The sequence below is a fragment of the Arvicanthis niloticus genome, chromosome 5 (genome assembly GCF_011762505.2).
Source record: "Arvicanthis niloticus isolate mArvNil1 chromosome 5, mArvNil1.pat.X, whole genome shotgun sequence".
Lineage (NCBI taxonomy): Eukaryota > Metazoa > Chordata > Mammalia > Rodentia > Muridae > Arvicanthis > Arvicanthis niloticus.
This window is the reverse complement of record NC_047662.1, coordinates 15550132-15556502: the sequence shown is the minus strand read 5'-3', so window position 1 is coordinate 15556502 and position 6371 is coordinate 15550132. Positions and strand designations below refer to the sequence as shown.

Sequence of the window (6371 nt, the reverse complement as noted above, 5' to 3'; positions counted from 1 at the left end):
TAATTTAAACATAAATTTAAAAGGCATCTTTTTGAGTCTCTCCTTCCGAATCATCTTACTAAATCCTCAGAAGGGGAACAATTTAGATACATAATAAAGTCGCCATGAATATTGTTAATGTTTATCAGGATTCTGTAGACTTGGTTCTGTTTGTTTGCTTTGAAAGAGGATCTCAAGTAGTCCAGGCTGGCCTCAAACTTACTATGTAGCTGAGGACGACCTTGAATTTCTGATCCTCTATGTCCCACGTATAGGGACAGACTTGTGCCTGGCTTATGCACTGAGACTCAAACCAGGGTGCATGTGTGCATGCTGGGTAATCTGACCCAGACCACAGCTTTTTCTTTTTTATCTTTTTTAATGATTTTTTAAATTTTCTTTTTATTTTATTTATTTATTTATTTGGTTTTTTGAGACAGGGTTTCTCTGTGTAGTCCTGGCTGTCCTGGAACTCACTCTGTAGACCAGGCTGGCCTCGAACTCAGAAATCGGCCTGCCTCTGCCTCCCAAATGCTGGGATTAAAGGCGTGCGCCACCACCACCCGGCGATTTTTTTTTTATTTTATGTACATTGCCCAGACTGACCTAAATTTTCTGAATTCAAGTAGTTCTTTTGCTTGACCACCAAATAGCTGGCACCACAGTCTCTGTAGAATATTTTTTCAACATCTGTCATCTCCAAAGTGGTTTTAGTCTTAGTGGAAGCCTCTAATCTGTCATCCCTTGGTTCCTCAGCTTTGACTCTGGGCTTTGATTCCCCCCCCTTTTTTTTTTGAGGTGTGCCTACTTAGGGAAATGGGTGTCCAGTCATTGGGGGTGTGTCCACACCGTATGTTCAGATTTACTATCAGCCCAAAGAAAAGGCTGAAGCCACGAGCCAAAATTAACCCTTGTGCTCTTCAGCTCTTTGTCTCCGGCATATTGTCATGGCCACTAAATGCTAACTAGTGCAAACGAGTGTATCTCCATTTTCCTCCCTAAATCCCTCATACAGATCTGAGGCACAAAGGGTTAGAGAAGAGACATCCCAGGGCTGGTCGTTGCTACTTGCCCATTTCCATTGCAGCTGGGCACTAACATGGGGTTTGCCAAGGTAGTGACTGGTGAGCACCTGGCAGCAACCAGCACTTAGGCTCTGGGAAGTGGGTAAGAGGCTCAATGTGGGAGTCCAGATGAGGCCACTCCTCTAAGGGACTGTCACAGGAGGAACCTTGTAGACAGGTCTGTTTATACTCAGACACCATCCTGTGTCCTCATCTGTAACAAAAGCACAAGCCCCTCCCACTGGGCTGGTGTGGCTTTCATCGCACAGAAAATCATCGGAGGAAAATTAAGTTGTTTGATGTTGTAGTTACTCAAAACAATATGAAGGGTCAGGGTACTGTCAGTGAAAATCCAGCAGTCTGTACCAGTCAGCGTGCCCACAATAGTCCCTATACTTGGGAGGCAGAGGCAGGAGACTCATGGGTTTAAGGTTAGCCCGGGCTATATAGCCAGTCTCAAAAACATATTCTCACATGAACCGCTAGGTGTGTCTTTAAACATGGTGGTGATGGTTTGGAGACCAACTTGGGCTTCATAGCTCTGGGCCAGCCTGAGCTACAAGTGAGACCTTGTTTCACAAAATAAATAGATAAAAAGTCCAAAGAACAAAAAAAGCAGGGGAAACAAATAACAGACCCACCTCTACCTGGGACACAAAGCAGGTGTTAAGCACTATTAAAACATTGCTATGTGGGCTGGAGAGCTGGCTCAGCGGTTAAGAGCACTGTCTGCTCTTCCAGAGGTCCTGAGTTCAGTTCCCAGTTCAATCCACATGGTGGCTCAGAACCATAAGTGTGATCTGATGCCCTTTTCTGGCATGTAGGTATATGTGCAGAGAGAGCACTTATAAAATAAATAAATTGCTTACAAAAATGCACAAAACATTTCTATGTGAGCTGGGCTGTTGGCACACTCCTTTAATCCCAGCACTCCAGAGGCAGGCAGATCTCTCTGAGTTTGAGGTCAGCCTGTACTACAGGGCTGTTAACACAGAGAAAGCCTGTCTCAAAACAAAAACAAACAAACAAAAACAAACAAACAAAAAAAAACCCAGCAAAATCCCAGTGCTAAGTATCAGGGTTTGGACTGGAGAGATGGTTCAGTGGTTAGGAGCACTTGCTGCTCTTGCGGAGGGTTTGAGCTTGATTCTCAGCACCCACATGGTGGCTCACTAACATCTGTAACTCCACTTCCAGGGGTTCTGACCCCCTCTTTTGGCTTCAGCAGGTCCAAGACATGTAGGCAAATTTCATATGCATGAGATTTTAAATTTTATTTGTTTGTTTGTTATTTAGGTTTTTTGAGACAGCGTTTGTCTGTGTAACAGCCCTAGCTGTCTTGGAACTTGTCTTGTAGACCAGGCTGGCCTTGAACTCATGTAGGTCTGCCTGCCTCTGCCTCCCGAGTGCTGGGACTAAAGGCACATGCCACCACACCCCCCCCCCCAAAAAAAAAATTTTTAATTTAAATATAAAAGTATAAAAATAAGTTATTTACATTGTAAACCCTCCTTTTGATGATCATTTTTCTTAAAACAAGCAAAGATGTTGGGGATGAACACTTTTATTCCCTAATTAGTAATTTACATTCTTCCTGCTGCCTTGAGCAAACGGACTATGTGTAACAGCCTACAGGAGTCTGGCAGTGGTGGTGCACGTCCTTAATCCCTGCACTCGGGATGCAGAGGCAGGCAGATCTTTGTGAGTTCCAGGACAGCCACGACTACACAGGAAACCCTATCTAGAAAGAACAAACAACAACAACAACAACAACAAAAAATGGCCTATGCCAGCTTTTTAAGCTGGGCCTCAGAGCTCCCAGAGACAAAGCCACCAATCAAAGAGCACCTATTGGCTGATCCGTGCCCGGTCCCCCAACATATGTAGCAGAGGACTGCCTTGTCTGGCCTCGGTGGAACAGGATGTGCTTGATCCTGTAGAGGCTTGATGCTCCAAAAAAGGGGGATGCCAGAAAGGTGAGGTGGGAGTGGATGGAGGGGTGGGGAAGGTTGACAGGGTGGGGGGAGTTGTGAAGGGGGGGGACCAGGAAGAGGGACAACATTTGAAATGTAAATCAAATATTTAAAAAAAAAAAAAAAAGACAACCACTAGAAAGATCTTGGCTGGCTGCTCCCACCCCTCAGGGCACAGCCCAACCCAGGCTATTTGTAGCGGACTTGTCACAAGCCTCAGTTACTCCAGATGAGCCTGCAACCATTCCCACCCACCAGATGGGGAAGCTCTTACCTTGGTGATATAGCTGATCTACAGCAGTGGTGGTATTGATGCTGAGAGACCAGTCTATGGTTAGTCCAAGACAGATGCCTCGATAACTCTAATTAAGCCTAAGTCTGTGACTAAACCAAAATAAAATAAGATAAAATAAAAAGTCTGGGGCTGGAGAGATGGCTCAGTGGTTAAGAGCACTGACTGTTCTTCCTGAGGTCCTGAGTTCAATTCCCAGCAACCACCTGGTGGCTCACAGCCATTTGTAATGGGATCTGATGCCTCTTCTGATGTGTCTGAAGACAGCGACAGTGTACTCACATACATGAAGTAAATCTTTCTAAAAACAAATAAATAAATAAAAATAACTCTGGGGGTTGGGGATTTAGCTCAGTGGTAGAGCGCTTGCATAGCAAGCACAAGGCCCTGGGTTTGGTCCTCAGCTCTGAAAAAAAAAAAAAAAAAAGACAAAATAACAAAAATAAAAACTCTGTACTTAGTTTCAAACAAATAGCTGTCACTGGTCCAAACATTGCTTCTCAGGGTATATAAACAGACTGCCCAGGCTTACTGCTTGATTCAGTCAGCAGACACTTCTGTGCTACCTTAGGTATTATTACATCAGGCCCAATTAAAAGCTTTACTTGGTCCATCAAGTTGACTCAGAGAGTTAAGACACTTTACACTAACCAGTCATAGTGGCATGTTCCTTTAATTCCAGCACTTACGCGGGAGGCCAAGACAAGCAGATCTCTGTGAGTTCAAGGCCAGCGTGATCTACACATCGAGTACCAGGACAGCCAGAGCTACATAGAGAGACCCTGTTTGTCCTTCCTCCCTCTCCCAAAAGAGACACTTTCCATAGAAACTGACAACCTGAATCTGCAAGATGTCCTCTGACACACACACACACACACACACACACACACACACACACACACACACACACACGTGAAATAAACAAGAACCTCCAGCCTCTGGTGACTGCGGAGGACAAAGACTCCACGGCTAACCTTCTCTGCCCCCGGAATGAGAGCTGTAACAATGGCTGCTGTCAAGGGTTGAAGGGCCCCATACCCGAGGTCCACACATAGGCTAACACTAAAGGTCATCTCTTGCTGCTTCTGCCTGCTGCCAAACACTGAAGGGAACGGAAGATAGCAGAGACCATCTCTTGAAGAGCTCACGGCTCAGAATCGGACCTTTAGAGATTGACAAACTCCTTGTCTTCGGCTAAGCCTCTGGGAGTAACTGCTCCTCTGTGCTGTTATCCGGCCTTAAGGGAGAAAATATAACCTCCTGCGAATGCGGCTCTGCTTGGGTAGACGCTGCCCAGAGGCTCCTTTCTTATAAATTTGTAACAGATAAGAAGTACTCACAGCATGAAATTGAAATCAATATGAGAACATTTGCATATTTTGGCTGGAGGATGTGGCCATTCCCTCATGAAATTCACAGAATTTATGTTATTGGTGGTGGTGGCGATGGTGGTGGTGTGAGGCAGGGCCACCTGTGATCCAAGCCTCAAACTCATTATCAACTATAAGAAGAATCGCTTATAAGCACCCGCTGTCAATAAAAAAGCCAATGGCCAATGAGCTGAGGCAGGAAATGGGAGGCGGGACATTGGTGGGAAGAGAGAGGATTCTGGGAAATAGAGATAAAAGAGACATAAGGAGAGCCCTGAGAGATGAGACAGGAGACAACACAGAGGTAAACCAGCAGATAAATGAACTCGAGGAGATGAAAAGGAAGAGGGAGAGGTAACTAACCAAATTGTAGGCACAGAATAGTTTAAATGGCAAAAGGAGTCACGAGCCAGTCAGGGAATGAGTCAAAGCTTACGGCACAGGCATTTGTTAATAAACATTTAGTCTCAGAGTCGTCATTTCAGGAGCAGGATCTGGAAGAAAACACAGATATATTTACAAGTACCCGAATAGAACATTGAATTTTTCATCCCCCTGCCTCCACCTCCCAAGTGCTGGGATTGCAGGCCTGTGCTCCCACACCCAGGTTATGTGCCACTGGAGATCAGATTTGGAGCTCTCTGTACGCTAACCAAACCTCTGAGCTATATCCCCAGAGTCAGCATTTAGAATTTTTTTTTTTTTTTTTTTTTTTTTAAGAATTATTGTATCTGTCTTCAGACACACCAGAAGAGGTCATCAGATCCCATTATAGATGGTTGTGAGCCACCATGTGGTTGCTGGGATTTGAACTCAGGACCTCTGGAAGAGCAGCCAGTGCTCTGAACTGCTGAGCCATCTCTCCAGCCCCAGCATTTAGAATTTTTTGGGTAAGATACAAATGTTTTGACATAACTGGTCCGAAGCGCTTGATTCAAGAATTTAGTAGATGGAATAGAATATATTCAACAAACTGCCTATCCTCCAGAGCCGGCCTTAGTCCGGGAACTACGGGAGAACCACGTGACAGAAGAAACAGCTACTCTCTTCAGGGAAGCATGATGGGTGAGCTATTTCTCGGGGTGGTGATGCTGTTCAAGGTGAGAAAGAAAGTGTGGCTGATGGTCGCTCCTTCTATTACAGCTTTTGTAAACATGGCTCTGCCCGAGGCTGAACTCAGCTGTCACCCTGACTGGCACCTCCTGTGAGACCTTGCTCTTGCCTAATGTCTGCAACATTTATTCCAGGAGGGTCTGATTGCCCGTCCCCACGGTGACACACTTCCTCCAGCAAGGCCACACCTCCTAAATAGTGCCACTGCCTGGGCCAAGCAATCTTAATCCAATCTGAATGGATTAAAAAAATAAATGTATGATTTTAAGTGTGTGTGTGTGTGTGTTGCCACTATATGTGTGCAGAGGTTTTCAAACAGCTTTGTGAAGTTAGTCCTCTCCTTCCCCTGAGTCTCAGGGACCCAGCTCAGGTTGCTACACTTATTTGGTAAGGTCCCTCACTCCTGGGCCATCTCACCAGCCCTCAAGTAATTTTTAAATGTTTTGGGGTTTTTTTTTGTTGTTGTTGTTGTTGGTTTTGGTTTTGTTTGTTTGCTTTTGGAGACAGGTTCTCATTCACACATGTAGCCCAAGCTGGCCTGGAACTCACAGACATCTACCTGTCTTTGCTTTCCAAGTGC

General features: G+C 45.2%; 1 long non-coding RNA gene across 4 annotated transcripts; it reads left to right on the top strand.

The window, feature by feature from the left end:
- Positions 1 to 3092: 3092 nt before the first annotated feature.
- Positions 3093 to 6064, top strand: LOC143442310 (uncharacterized). 4 transcript variants are annotated; one of them, XR_013110364.1, is made up of 4 exons: positions 3093 to 4982; positions 5399 to 5568; positions 5667 to 5743; positions 5822 to 6064. It is a non-coding gene; the product is annotated as an uncharacterized LOC143442310 (long non-coding RNA). The 4 variants fall into 4 exon arrangements; XR_013110362.1 differs by having other exon boundaries at positions 3093 to 5032; positions 5420 to 5568; XR_013110363.1 differs by lacking the exon at positions 5399 to 5568.
- The last annotated feature ends 307 nt before the right edge of the window (positions 6065 to 6371 follow it).